The sequence below is a fragment of the Lagopus leucura genome, unplaced genomic scaffold, assembly GCF_019238085.1.
Source record: "Lagopus leucura isolate 7727_CA_CO unplaced genomic scaffold, USGS_WTPT01 Super-Scaffold_100028, whole genome shotgun sequence".
Classification (NCBI taxonomy): Eukaryota; Metazoa; Chordata; class Aves; order Galliformes; family Phasianidae; genus Lagopus; species Lagopus leucura.
This window is the reverse complement of record NW_024962279.1, coordinates 4,646,474-4,660,742: the sequence shown is the minus strand read 5'-3', so window position 1 is coordinate 4,660,742 and position 14,269 is coordinate 4,646,474. Positions and strand designations below refer to the sequence as shown.

Genomic DNA, 14,269 nt, shown 5'->3' with positions numbered 1-14,269 from the left:
CTCCAGAGAGTGATCCATCAGTGCCTGGTTCGCAGGAACATTTTTCAGACATCTCAAGAGCACCATGCACAAAAATATACATACCATGAATCTCCTGAGCAGACAAGGGCTAGCTGCAATGACGGCAGCGGTGGGAAGAGCACAGACCAATAGCAGAAGCCTGGCAGGAGAAATCAAGATTATTCCACTGAAAACCCAGCAAAAACAGCAGCAAAAGTTGGTCCCCTTATTAAGCAAATGATTCACATTTCCATCACCACCTGAGCGCAGCCTTTCACGTACATCTCAGCTTGCAGGACATCAGTCTGAGCGAGCACCTCACTCTCCCAGTTTTGAAGTATCTGTGTTTGGTCTCTGGGTGAAATTGGAGCCAGTGGGAACTTCTGAAGGGAAGTACCACTGTCAGGTAGAGGCCAGCTGAGGTCTCTTAACATTCTGCAATAAAACCACTTCTGTGTGGGGCTTTTTTCCTACCCGAGAAGCCAATCCAATGCATCTTTGGGGCTGAACTGTGGTTGAGGAGAAGACCCCCATGTATATTGCAAGTCCAAAACTCACCCTGCTTTGGAAGATGCTTTTTTTCCACATGACTCCTTGGTGAGTTGAGCTGTGTTGGCTGCTGCAGCATGAATAGAGGCGCTGTTTGAGCTGCTCAGAGCACGCTGAGGCTCTGCAGGCTCATCTGATCAGCAGCAGCTCAACGGGGATCCTGTGATAACAAGGATGCTGAGATTAGTTGCTCCTGCTGCTCGATGTCAGTGTATTCTTCGTGCCTTGAGGACAGTGCTTGATTAGTGAGAGAATTCCAGAAACGGCAGATTGTACTCAATTGGTGATGTAATTAGTAATGTAATTACAAATTACCTAATGCTGGAAGTATACTGTGGCTAATAACTGTCTAAGGCAGGAGAAGGATGCCGGCTCTCCAACCAGTGTTAGCATAAGAACCCACGGCAGAGGTGTGACTGCCTTTCTGGAAGTGTGTGGGGCAGAAGAGGAGGGAGTAAGGATCATGGTGCTCTGGGTTACACCCAAAGCTGGCACTTGGACCTTTTTCAGCGTTGCAATTTTATTGCAGGACATTTATGCTTAAACGAGGGTCCGGCGAAACAAACGAATCTGGCCACGTGCCTCCCATGTTGGACTGAGATCTTGGTTTGAAACTCTAGCATGAAGAGCATTCCTGTTTCTAACAACGAAAATATTTTCGGCCTTATGAGAAAAGATTATGTGAGAAATATGGCACTTCTTTGCATAATTATTAAATGATCATTATCCGTAAGTGTAAGCTTCCAAATAGCTGACTTGGTGTCTTTTTAAAACTAACGTTTGTTATAAGTTACTCCAAAGTTCCCAGCACGTGGCTATGGAGTTCTGTAGCTTCATATTCTTTCACCAGTCAGCTGAGTAATTAAATAGTTGGGCTGGAGACTTTATTATCCAGAAAATCTGCAATTGAGCATTTGTTGCACAGAAAATGGACACATTTCTTTTCTGGATGCATTTGGATGCAGTAGGAATCTGAATCTCTGGTGATTTTGTTAATAGAAGTTTTCCAAGCATTAAGCGATATCAAATTAAGTGAAATGGAACACTTTGTGGCTAAATATTTCACATCTCTGTACAAATGGCTGCTTCTCTTATTGAAGGCTGCGAGTTGCAGGCTGGCTCTATGTTTTCAGCATGGTGAGACTTCAGCCCTGGGACACCTATTAAAGGTGATGAGTGTCAGAGTGCCTTGTACTTCTTTTCCATCTGTGCAAGGTAAAATGCAGGCAAAGAGCCTTTTCATTTCTTCATCTCTGCAAAATGCCTTGCAGCTTGTTTTCTTCTGGCGTAGCTGGAACTCTATGCTGTTGACACTGTAGAATAATTTTTCTTTCAGAAATGATTTGTGTTATAGGGCCTGGCACCATATCTCCAATAACCAAGCAAATAACACACTGCATTAGGGGCCGGTCGCCCAGAGTGGATTTGACTCAGCCCTGTTGTTTTTGGGTTTGGAGCTGGATGTACACCGATTGCGAGGCAGGGAATGAATGCTACCCAAGACAGGGATGGATGTGAGGAGCTGACCTCACCCACGCTTTGCCTCAAGACATGGCATGTGTTGAATAGCACAGCTCCAGCCCATCTGTCTGCCAGCCAAACATCAGTGCCAGGTGCCTGTTTTGAACCATCAACACTTCTGTACTGCAGGAACCTGCCCTGATTTGAGCAGAGGAATGGCATCTTCTCATGCATGGCATGATCAGGTCTCGTACATGGGAAGGTCTGCAAGAGCCACTCCTTGATGCTCTGCATGCAAGAGAGGCTGTTAACAGCTGGCACTCAAAGTCTGAACCCAGGCATTAGCCGTAGGCGGCACGGAAGGAAATCATGTTATTACACAAAGCTGATTGACTTAGCCTTGATTTTAAATGGTGTGGTGTGTGGGTCCCTCTTCAGGCTTGATCCACAGCCTGTTAGAGTCACTAAAGAACTTCTGTGGATGTCGGCAATCTTGGGCTCAGGCACTAATGTGATAATGGTGCCTCTGTTGCTCAGTGTAGCTTCTCAGAACCTGGTTTCTATAATGCAACTGCTTCAACACAGCCACTGAATGCAGAAATACCTGCCTTGATCTGCTTACACTGCTTTTATTTAAGCTGGTCACTGAGTGCTCTCTTGAGAAGTACACTCAGTTAGAGTCCTAGCAGGGCCCTGCTACATGCTGGCGTACAGCAGGCTTCCCTTGCAAACCATGCTGGGGGCATCTGGAGAACGCCAACAGAATGGAGCCAACAGGAGTGCCATGGATTTCTTCAGTGGTTGGACCCTTGAAGCCACACAGGCTGGTGCTCATTGCTCTTGGTTGTGAGAAAGCTCAGCAGCATGGATCCTCTGCTTTGAGGCAGGTTTGCTGGCAGACAGAAGAGGCATTGCCTGGGACCTGCAGGAGCACTCATTGCATGCTCTGCCCGCTCCCAGCTCCTCACATCTCCCCTTATGTGTAGGGGTTGGTGTTCCTTCAGTAGATCCAGCCCTTTAAAAGCAGACCTATAAAAACTGCCTCTGCTCAGATGTCTGAGTACCTGGAAATCTCTTGTGTATACACACTTTAAGGTTTGGTGGTTTCCAAGCCTCCTCATTCACTCTGATTTCTGTGCTCTGTGGCTCAGGGAGTCCCTGCCTTGGCTATCCTGCTTCAAAAGAGACACGGGAGAAAATCTGATTCTTCCTAGGCAGAAACCACTGGTCTGTTTCCTCATTTGAAGAGCAGCCACCGAGACTTAACAGTCCTTTGTTATCAGTGCTGTTATCACCCGCTTGGCAGCAAGAGGGGAGAGCAGCTTTGTTCCCATTCTTTTGCTATAGCACCTACCAGCACGCTGAGCTTTGTTTGAAACAATCGTGGTTTGCATTGAGAACTCTGGCTCTGAGGATATTTTTAGGGTGATAAAATTACAGAGATGATTTGGGGCAATGAATTGAATGAAAGGAGTGGCTTTTGGCTCCTGTTCCCTCGCCAGCATCTCGTGCTTTATTTATAGCCGCATGTATGTGCGTGCATTGCTACGTGTTCACCTCTTTCCCCAAATCAGATGAAATCTGCCTGGCACAGATGATATCCAGACTGTGTTTCCTTATTCATCAAAGGACCGTTGCGTCATGCTTCATGTCTAAGTCATACCTAGAAGTGCATGAAGCTCAGCTTTTTGAGCTGAATTAAGATCAAATGAGTAGGCAGTGCAGCTCCAAGCCTTTGATGTAGACAAACCAGGAAAGCTCTCTCCATGGCAAGGAGCCATGCACAGCTCCCTATTCTTCCAACAAACTGCTTAAACAACTAATAGCTTCAAAAGGTGCTCCCATGAGTGCTCACCCGCTTTCTGCTCATTCAGAACCATCCATTTAGAATGTATCTAAGGTCTTTTTGCTCTGCTTCCATCATGCTGCTAAAGGAGTGGTGATAAAAATTAATAGCATGACAACCAGCTGTGTTTGATGACTGCCACTAAAGCTGGACAGGGAGAAAGTTATATTTGGATTTCAGCCCACTTGTTTTAATTGGGCTTCCAAGGTACTTTTCACTTGTATATGTACCTGCGAGCTTTCACCTGAAGTAAATGTTTCTATTAGTCATTAGAATCATAGAATCATAGAATCATAGAATCATAGAATGGCCTGGGTTGAAAAGGACCACAATGCTCATCTACTTTCAACCCTCTGCTATGTGCAGGGTTGCCAACCATCAGACCAGGCTGCCCAGAGCCACATCCAGCCTGGCCTTGAATGCCTCCAGGGATGGGGCATCCACAGCCTCCTTGGGCAACCTGTTCCAGTGCATCACCACCCTCTGTGTGAAAATGGATGCATTGCAGCTGGTGACTGATCTGTGGTGTGAGCTGCATGGCTGGGGAAATGGACTGAGATGTGCACACCCGGAGCATGGCTGTCAGCAATGAGTGCTGAGGGCTCAGGTTCAGTGTAATTTCCAATGTGTTTTAGATAGAAGGGGGAAAAGAGGAGGAAGGAGAGGCCCAGAGTGGTGTGGATGGAGGGGAGTAGCTCAGTGTAGTTTTACGTGTGGGACTTCAGGTCAGGGCTGGTCTGAAGGAGAGATGGGGCAGTGCTGAGTTTGGTTGGGCATGAAGCTCTTTGCCATTCTGAAGTAATGCAGACACACAAAAATAAAATCCTAAGTGCTGCCCTGACTCATGCTGGCTGTAGAGCTGCTTTCATGATTATCACGTTGAAAACTTTCATGTTTCAAGGTGCAAATGAAGCAGATAAATGGAGTCTTCCATCTCCTTCAAATGGAAAAAAAGAATGACAGCCATCATCACCAAAAACCTGGTGTGCTCTGACCAGCAAAAGGGATTTTTGCTGTTCTTCATTCATGGAAGAGGTCTCTTTGCCCGTCTCAGTGATCCCTCAGGCCAACAGCTCTGTGCATCTAGCAGGGGCTGCTTCACCTCTCTGTGCTCATCCTGTGGAGCAAACAAGGCTGGATGAATGCTAGCAGAGGCGAGGCAGCTTTCTTCATCTGCTGCTTCTCTGCCTTGCTTGCCCAGAGCACTTCACAATTATAGAACTCAGACACTTAAAATAACATCTGGGTAAGGAAACAAAACAAAGTGTAACTTGCAGTTCACAACCAGCTCCCCAGAAAAGAAAGGAGATTAACAGGTAATGACTCGCCTAAAGAAATCCATCTGTTTAATCGCCTTGAAACCTCAGACAGGCAAGGCTAGGCAAACGCTCTGAGATGACCTCTTCTACCAGAGATGCTTCTTTTTTAGAAAGTACCATGAAACAAAGAGCTCTCTTTTGGCCCAATGGAACTTCCCTGAAGGACTGGCTTGATTTTTTTTTCTTTTTTTTCCAGACCTGCTCTCTGTTGGGTTTGGAGAAGGAAGGATCTGGTAGGAGGGTGAGGAGAAAGGCAGAAAGATCCTCCTCATAAAGCTGAAGGCCAATTGCCTGGAGTCTGTCCTCTGCTTGAGCCCTGCAGCTTCCCTGAGGGTGAGAGAATAAATGTGAATAAATGTTAGAGGAACAGAAAACAGTAAGAGCCTTAGACTGGAAGTCATCTGGGAGGAGTTTCAGGGAGGTAGCAATGACTGCAGAGACTGCAGGTCTGGGTATCTCGGGCAGGAAACCAAGACAGGAACTTTCAGTGGACAGATGCTTTGCAGTGACCTGCTGTGTAGGAGACGTCAGCTCTGCATAGGCCAGGATCTGCTGGACAACTCTTGACTTGTGGCTTGATCAATGCCCAAGTTAAAGCTGCTGAACAAAAGCGCTCTCCATACAATTCTATCAGCAGAAGTTTCCTTGGTCGCCATGTTTCTGATGTTATTCAGGCTCTGATGGTAACAGCAAGAGTTGCTGTAAGGTATCGTGAGACAGGACAGCACAGCAGCATCCCTTCCCCACTCCTCACCTTTGCTCCTGGGAGGATATCAGTGCTCTTTTGCAGCACCACTTGAAATGACAAATTACAAACGAGTCGATTTTTCAAACTTCAGATGCTGCAACGATTTGACACAAACAAATGCAACGAAAATAATTAAAGGTCAAATGAAAACTCGATATTGTTAAAGATCAGCCATCATATCCACACAGACCCATAGTAATTATGATGCATGCACAGTAATAGAAGCCTAATGGTTGCAAAATGTTCTTTGGATTAATTGGCTTTGGCAGCTTACACACTCACATGATTTTCTACATTTTTGCCCATCCTGACAATCATTCTGTGCTCTAGGCAGTCTTTGCCTGAGCTGTCTGTCTTTATAACCATCACATTATTCTGGCTTTTTGAACATCATAGTGTAGTAGTTTGCCTCTCAGCACCCAGTATGGTTTAATCATGTCCTTATTGTGCACCGTTGTGTAGAGGATAGTTGTTTCTTTCCTTTATAGACAAGGCAGTTTGCCCAGGGAAGGCAATGGTGACCCTGGAGCCATGAAAAGTGAGTTGATGAGAGTTGTGGGTCCGCAGACAGAGAATTTGATCTCACTTTGTGGCAGTACCAGCACATGGAGTCACTACAGGAATAATGGTACATCTTAGAATACGTTAGGGAATTAATGCTGCACCACAAATGGAGCAAGAGCTGGGAGAGTGGCTTCCAAACCCACTTCAGTTTGATAGACTCATTCCACAGGGTGCAGAAGCATAGCTGCAGCTGGGCAGCACCCATCCCCACTCCCCCAAAAGCCAACATGCTCATTGGGGCAGCTCTGGGTCAGTGAGAACATGACCCGGAGCCAGCACCTTCACCTTGCAGTGGTACCACACCACATCCAGTCCTGCCACAGAACAACAGGGGGATTTTGAAGCACTGTATCCCTGACTCAGCGAGTGCTACAGCCCATGCAGTGAATGAGATGACACTTAAGTGCCTTGCTGCATCAGGGTCTGCATTGCTTGGAGTAAAGCAGGATAACTTGTAGCAGACAGGCCACACTATGGCAGATTAAGCCTGCCTTCCAGAGTTAATCTGAGCAAATCGACAGCAGTGTCAGCACTGAAGTCAGCCTACATAGGATGAAGTTTCCAAGTGAATGGCGGAAGTCATGCTTTTTGAAGCTGCAGTCTGGGAGATTCTCAAATGCTGTTCTGTGGTCCTAGCAGTAAGATACAATCACATCAGGCAAGAATGATAGCATTGCTGCTATCTTGCAATATACCTTCAGAGAAATGAGCTAAAGTCTCCAAACATATGTTCACGGAGGTCTTTGCCAGCTCTGCTTGTGCAAGTGACAGTTCTATTTAAATTGCTGCTTAGCCCTGCATTGCATGGGATAGGGCAAGGACCATGCAGGGCTGAGCATCACTGCAGGAATGTTCTGCCTCGCACGGTCTGCATGCACAGCAAAGTGTGCTGTCAGAGCCAGCTGAACTTCAAAAACTGGTCCTGACTGAAGCTGTAGCTTAGAAGCAAATCTGCAGGGAGAAACTAAAGCAAACTTCCCATCTTTTTTTTGTTGTTGTTGTTGGTTTTTTTGGTGTTTTTTTTTTTTTATTTTTTTTTATTTTTAATGATATATATAGATATAAGGAAAATGCTGCAAACTAAAAGCATTGTCTGCTTGCAACTCCAGATGAAGCCTAGTAGATGGCCAAATCTCAGAAAAGTCTCTTGAATATTAGTTTGCTTATTTTGGTTCTCTCCTGCACACAAATACAGGGTTACAACCAGTCTCCCTTTCTGAATGGTTGCTGTGTTACTCTCAGCACTGCTAATCATAGAATCAGGGAATCATTTAGGATTGAAAAGACCTTCAGGATCATCAAGTCAAACCATAACATTTGTAGAAACTGTTCAAAGTTGTTTTTTTTTTTAAATTCAAATTAAAGTCCACTGAGTGTAAAATCTGGGTTGTTATGCTTAAGAATTCCCCACCCTGCACCATTTGGGCTTCTTCCAGCTGTCCTGCAGTTGCTAGCACAGCAGAGAGCTTCGGGAAGGCGATGCTGTAGTCCCTCTCAGCATGTGTTGCCTTGAGAAACGCAGATACCTTCTAAGAAACACATTCTTTTTCAGAAAGCACTGGAGATAAGGTCACATTTCTGACGCAGCCACACGTTATGGCATGCTGCCTGTTTGTGACAGTCCTTTAAAGAATGATTAAACAAACGTAATAGGCAGGCACGAGCATTGAGGCCCCATCTGTCTGAGGAAGAGTCGGGAGTTAATTTAAGTGACTTCTACAACATGTCGCCTAATTCCAGTGGCAGCAAAGCTAATTAAGATGGAGTTGGTCCAAGAGCATGGCGGTGTGTCAGTGGTTTGGAGGCTGCCATAAAGGCACAATCAAACCGTTATGTTAACGAGGAAGTCGGGCTGGGCACTCTGAGCCTGCGAGGAAGTGCTGAGCAGCATAATTAACTGGGTATCTCGGTGCCATTGATAACTTCATGAATATTTCATACTCTTTTCCCACCAATCTGTACTGACAACTTGTGACACGCAACTAGCTGGGGTAAAACGCACTTAGCATGCAGTTGCTGTAGCTGTAAATTTGTCATCAGACGTTATTTTCTTAAGGATGTTCCTCAAGGAGCCTAGCCAGCAGCTCATCTGAGCTCCGAAGGCCAAAGAGCAAGCACAGCCCTTCTCTAATGACTGCTTTAACGGTCTGTTAGCACCGAGCCAGCCAGCCACGTGGGGCTGTAGCCCTTGTTAGGGAATGTTAAATGAGCAGGTCCTGAGGAGGGGAGCTCAGCTTGGCAGGGTCTTGCCTGGAGGCTGGGTGTAGTGGTGCCTCCTCTTGTCCTGATAGGGGTTGGTAACTTCGTGCAACATTTGCTTGATGTTGTAGGGTAAGGGAGAGAGGATGTAGCTAGGGTTGGTTTGAGGCTGCTTCTAACTTAACTTTTCCAGGATCTAAAGGAGCCTGCTTTGTTACCAGCCAGAAGTGACAGCAGTATCCAGGTGGTGGTGCATTGTATCCCCCAGAAGAGAGTAGCAAGGTCTGCTGTGTTTGGGTGTGATGCCAGGTCTGTGGGCTGCATGGGGAAAAAAATAAAAGAGAGGAAGGAATTGTGCACCTCAGACTGAAAGCAAGCTATATGTTTACATAAACCTCCTGTTCTTAAGCCAAAGCTGTGATTCAAAGGGAGGATTTGGGCTAGCAGGAGGGAAAACGGATGTGTCCCTGCTGTGCATGGTTTCCTTGTCCAGTGAGCTCACTCCTCCCCCAGCCCTGCAGAGCTCCTGGGGCTCCTTGCGTCGGCTGTGCCTTGGGGAGCTGAGAGAGGGCACGGGGTGTGGAGAGAGGAGAGATGTCTCCATCCTGCACCTGGAGCAAGCTGCCCCAAAGGCTCTCTGCCTCTGTGTGCGCTCTCCTTCCTAGGGAAGGGGCAAGCATCCCTGGGGCCTCGTGTGGCTCCCAGCTGGGATGGCTTAGGGCACGATGCCTGGGCTGTGGAGGCAAAGATGTGGGGGTGGCACTTGGGGACACGGCTGGTGAGGATGCTCGGTTTTCAAAGCAAGCTTGGACCACCTGGACTGACATGCACTTTGCCTCTCTGCGCAAAGTGATCGATTTAAAACTTGAAATGTGTTTAAGTAGCACTTAATCAGAAGGGCCAAATGTTAGTGCTGCATAATTCATTTTGCCTTAGTTAACTTTTGGGCACCATGCTGAAAAAGATTAATTTTGCATCTCTCCGTATCATCTGTGCAATAGGAGCAGCAGCAGCCTTGCCACAGATATTGCAAGCATGCTCTTACCTTTTATTCAGTTGAGTTCATTTTTATCTCTTTAATCGTAAAACTATAAAAACAAGATGATATTGGCACTGGTAATTGTGTAACAAACCATTGGGCAAGAAAGAGCACATTTAAAGTTGTGTTATAAGCAAAGAAGATTTGGGGGTATTAACGACCTTGAGTATTGAAACTGAGAGAGTGAAACAAATGTATGGGGTTACAGTGCATTTAGAATACAGGAGGGAAATAATAAATCACATGAATAGTTGTAAGGAAATTGAAAATTGTGGGCAGAGAGTAGGAAAACTACACAGAGATTGAAGGACTTATGCCTCTTGCTAAGAATGGTAATGAGAATGTGCGATTTGAATAGGTCTAAACTGCCCTTGAAATATCATTATAACTTATTTGAAAAGACATTTACCATTTGTATGATTTTCCCAAATGTAATACATTTCCTTGCATCTTTGTTCATTCAAAGCTCCTGAAATATGCCTGAAATAAACCCACATTGGAGTTGAAAATAACATAATGTTCCAGGAAGTCAAATTAAAAGCATTTTTTTAATCTGTGGGGCCTCCACAGGAAAGCATTGCTGTGCAGGGAGACAGAGGCAGTGTCCAGGTTAATTTTCTTTTCTGTTCTTCCTCCTACAAATAAATGACCCAATGGAATGAGAAACATTGGTCACAAATCCAACCATCCCAGCAGTGTGCCCCAGCACATCAAAACACCACACGTTAACCTTGTTAGCACTACCTATTTTTTTTTTCCTTGCAGTTAGCTGTGAGCAGGGCATGGGCGCATGCACTGCTGTGTTTGCTGCTGTTACACGAGGGCTGTCAGCACTGTGATGGGAATGCTGGGGAGGCAGCAGAGAAGCTGAAGAGGTGAAGCAATTTAGGACACAACCCAAAGGTTATCCAAGCCATCAGGAAGCTTCGTGTTGGTTCCTGCAGCCTTCGGCAAAGGCGTCCCCTCACTGCAACCACATCTGAGCCACTGCAACAGGCATTTCTTAATAGCGCTGGGAAGAGAAACAGAAGAAAATTTCTTTGAAGGTATGTGCCAATCTCCCAAGTAGCATTTCCAGCAAAAAGGCAACCTAAGAGCTACTACCGCTGCAGACAGAAAAGGAAAATGCAGTCTTCTTCACCTCTCCAAAGCCGCAGTGCAACTGGTGCTGGTAAATGGCTCTGAAATAGAGGCTCAGACTTTCACCACTGCTTGCTCCATTTGTGAATATGTTCATCTTGATGAACTTAGAACTAAGGTTGTGAATGTCTTCCAGTTAGCTGTATATTGGAGGTTATTGTAAGTCCCTTGCAGGGAGAGGGTATGATTTATTTTAAATGGTGATTGTGAGCACTATTTTGTAAATAGAAACTCACTCCCGAGGCTGTTGTTGTGTTTTTAAGGCAGTCTCCCTGCCAAGGTCCCGTGTGGGTTGGGATTGTATGCAAAGATGCCATCTCTTCTTTTCAACAACTATTCCTCTCTCATTGTGTAAAATCCACAGTTTTACCTGGGCCTGAAGAGGCAGGAGGAGAGGAAATACAGGCAAACGGAGGAGAGCCATTTGCCACCATCCAAACAGGTGACTTTTTTTCCCCTTTCTTAAAGATTCAATGCACAAAAGTCACAAAAATCAAAGTTACAGTTCCCCCAGCAGCCATAATTCTGCTTCTGGCAGAGCAAGAGCGAGGCATAAATATGAGCTCCTACCCTGCTGTACATGCTACATATGTGCAGGGAGCTAAGTTATGGGTGCTGCGGGAGCCATGATTTTGAATGTCCTGACTTGTGAAGTCCAATATTCTGGGTAGTTTTTTTCCCCTCCTTTTTACTCTGTGTAGTTATAAATTATATTACAGCTCTTGGTCTCCATCATACTGGCACAGCAGTTTGGGTTATGTGATTGGCTGGAGACTCTCTTCTCCATGAGGAAGTGATCACAGTTATTATGCATAGAATTGTCAAAGCTGGTCCATCTTCCTTTGCAGCACAAGCTTTTAAGCTGAGCTGTGTCGCTCAGCTCTAACACTAATGGTGAGACAGGGAAGCACACATCATTAGCAATCTACATGGGAATGTAACCCCATTGTACATGAGTGGTGATGCTGATCATTCAGTAGGTATGTGAAGGGAATATGTGTATATAGAGATGTGACATGGATATATGGGGATAGAATACAACCCTAAATGCCTCATGTCTTTTTGTTGATGTGTTTCAGGTTACCAGGTGAGTCTTTCCTGTGGATAACTTGCCACGTTCTGATCGTGGATATAAAACCTAAGCTCATACTGCATCTAAAAAAGCATCTATATCAGTTCAAAGCTAAGACTAAAGGTAAGTTTTGATTGAATCTGAAAGATCTTTAGTTGCATAAAAATTTATCCCTGCAAAGGACAGTGCCTGAGATTCATGTGTGCGAGTGCTATGCTGAATAGAGGTTCAGATATGCTTTTTGTTGATTTGTGACCATGGTTTGTAAAGTTGAGCTTGTGCTATATCACTGCCTTAAAACCACATCCACATGACAGAGCATCATCTTTATATTCTGACTGCAAATCTTCAGTATTGAACTCTACAAACATTCAGACTCTGTGAAGGCCTACGTAAGAAGGAATAATGTGGTATAAATAAACTCCATCTGACTTTTTTTATAACGCTTTGTGCAAACTTAACATGCAAGTCAGGTGTGACAGTAACTGTTGGAAAAATGTAATGCTGACAGTATTTGGTAATAAAATAATAATCGCTGCATGTATCTCTGATGGAAAGAGATTCACATCCTTTTGAATCCCTAATTGTGTGCCACACTACATTAGAGACAGATAGCTCCATTGTCTCCACCTTTCAGAGATGGGAAATTCAGAGCAACAGCAAGATGTTCTAGAAATAAGCCGGTTTAATGAAGCAGCAAATTAGACTCTTCTATCTCTTTATTTAACATGTAGTCCCTTGAATTTATCAGAGTTCATTACAGGGATGCAAAATAGAAAAGAAGCTGCAAAATTCATTTGCAATTAGAGCTAATGATTTTGAAAATGGCTTTTCATATTTTTATAGATAACGGCTATTATTCATTATTAAATTTGTGTCACGTTTACTCTAATGAAATGACATTCTCTCCCTTCCCTTGTTTCTATTGTTTATGGCTTGGGTTCCATAAAAGGAAGAATCGTAAAGATGCTGTATGTTTCTTGCCAGCCTGTGACATGGCTCCTGATAGCTTACTTCTGTGACTCGTGTCAGAAGAATGGTTTTAAAATTTCCTTCCCAATTTAATACTTCTATAGTACTTGACACATAACGATACCGAGTAAATGCACTGATCCATTCTTACCCATAATTTCAGCTTCACAGGAGGAGTAATGGACTCAGGGCTGTAAAGTTAAGGGAGGAAAATACATTCAAACAGCAAAATGAAGACAGATTGAGCTGCTGCCCCTTTCCAACCTCTGCTCCCCACCAGACAGCCCCTCACTGCTCCACTGTCTGCCTTCCCCTTGTCCTCACTCCCGTTGTTTCACAGATTTTTCATTAGGACAAGTTGAAAATATATTTGATATTGAGTCAGGGATGGGCAGGCAGAACAGAGCAGTGGATGAATTTGAGGGAAGAGATGGAATTTGAAAGAAGCGAGCGTCCCTCAGAAGTCATGGCCAGCCCTGCACTACACACCTGCCCTGAGAAAATCTGGTTTTGTGGTTGGTATGAGCACAGCATTCTGAAGCTGCAAGCTTCTGTCGTGCTGCAAGCTTATTAAGATGCTCTTTAACTGCTTAATAATAATCAAAGTTGCTGAAGATAATGTATTGTCAGTTTGCTTACCCGTGTAACATCATTTCTCTGCTTTCTTTAATGTCTGTATGTATTATTAATAGTTAACAGCCCTTTCTCTAGAATAACAGATATGGAATCACCATTTCTGACGTAGGAGGCGAAGTGAGCTGTTTATGTTATTTTTGAAAAGGATCTCCTGACATGCTATTGCTAATGACTAACGCTGCTTTGCTCTGCTCTTTGTTTCTTTCCATCCCCTCTCCAGTTTCAGCCTTTCTTCTGTTTCTTCTTAATGTGATGAAACCTGAGTCTGAATGGAGGAAGTTCATTCGTAATGTGGCCAGCCCTGCGGTGTTGAGCTGAGAAAGTCTGCGGTTATCATTTCCTCCTCTGGGGCATTTGTGGATGACCATTGCTGCCCTGGGAGCACCCGCCTGCTTGGCAGCCCCGGCCCAGTCTGCAGCCATGCAGCATGGCGTATCCCACCCACAGTGAGGCTTTGTACCAGCACCAGCTGGCTGGGGGTTACAGCCCAGGGCTCAGCACTGGTACCTTTTGCCTCCCCGTGCACACAAGGCCAATGTGGGTCTCCCTGACCTCGTGTGTCACCAAGGGAGCTTGCTTGTAAGTTTGTACAGTGCATGGCTAGGAATCAGCTGTAGCAATCTGCCCACAGAACTCAAGCAACACCAGAAAAACTCATTATTCAATACCTTATTTCATACTCTGGAAACAAGAGCAACAACCCCAGCCCTTCCTCCCCTTACAG

The 14,269-nt window shown here is 45.0% G+C and overlaps 1 long non-coding RNA gene across 2 annotated transcripts; it reads left to right on the top strand.

The window, feature by feature from the left end:
• The first annotated feature begins 8,747 nt into the window (after positions 1–8,747).
• On the top strand, positions 8,748–14,019 carry LOC122185327. Of its 2 annotated transcripts, XR_006180847.1 has the most exons (5): positions 8,748–8,780; positions 10,495–10,771; positions 11,230–11,307; positions 11,945–11,952; positions 13,766–14,019. It is a non-coding gene; the product is annotated as an uncharacterized LOC122185327 (long non-coding RNA). The 2 variants fall into 2 exon arrangements; XR_006180846.1 differs by lacking the exon at positions 13,766–14,019 and having other exon boundaries at positions 11,945–12,003.
• The last annotated feature ends 250 nt before the right edge of the window (positions 14,020–14,269 follow it).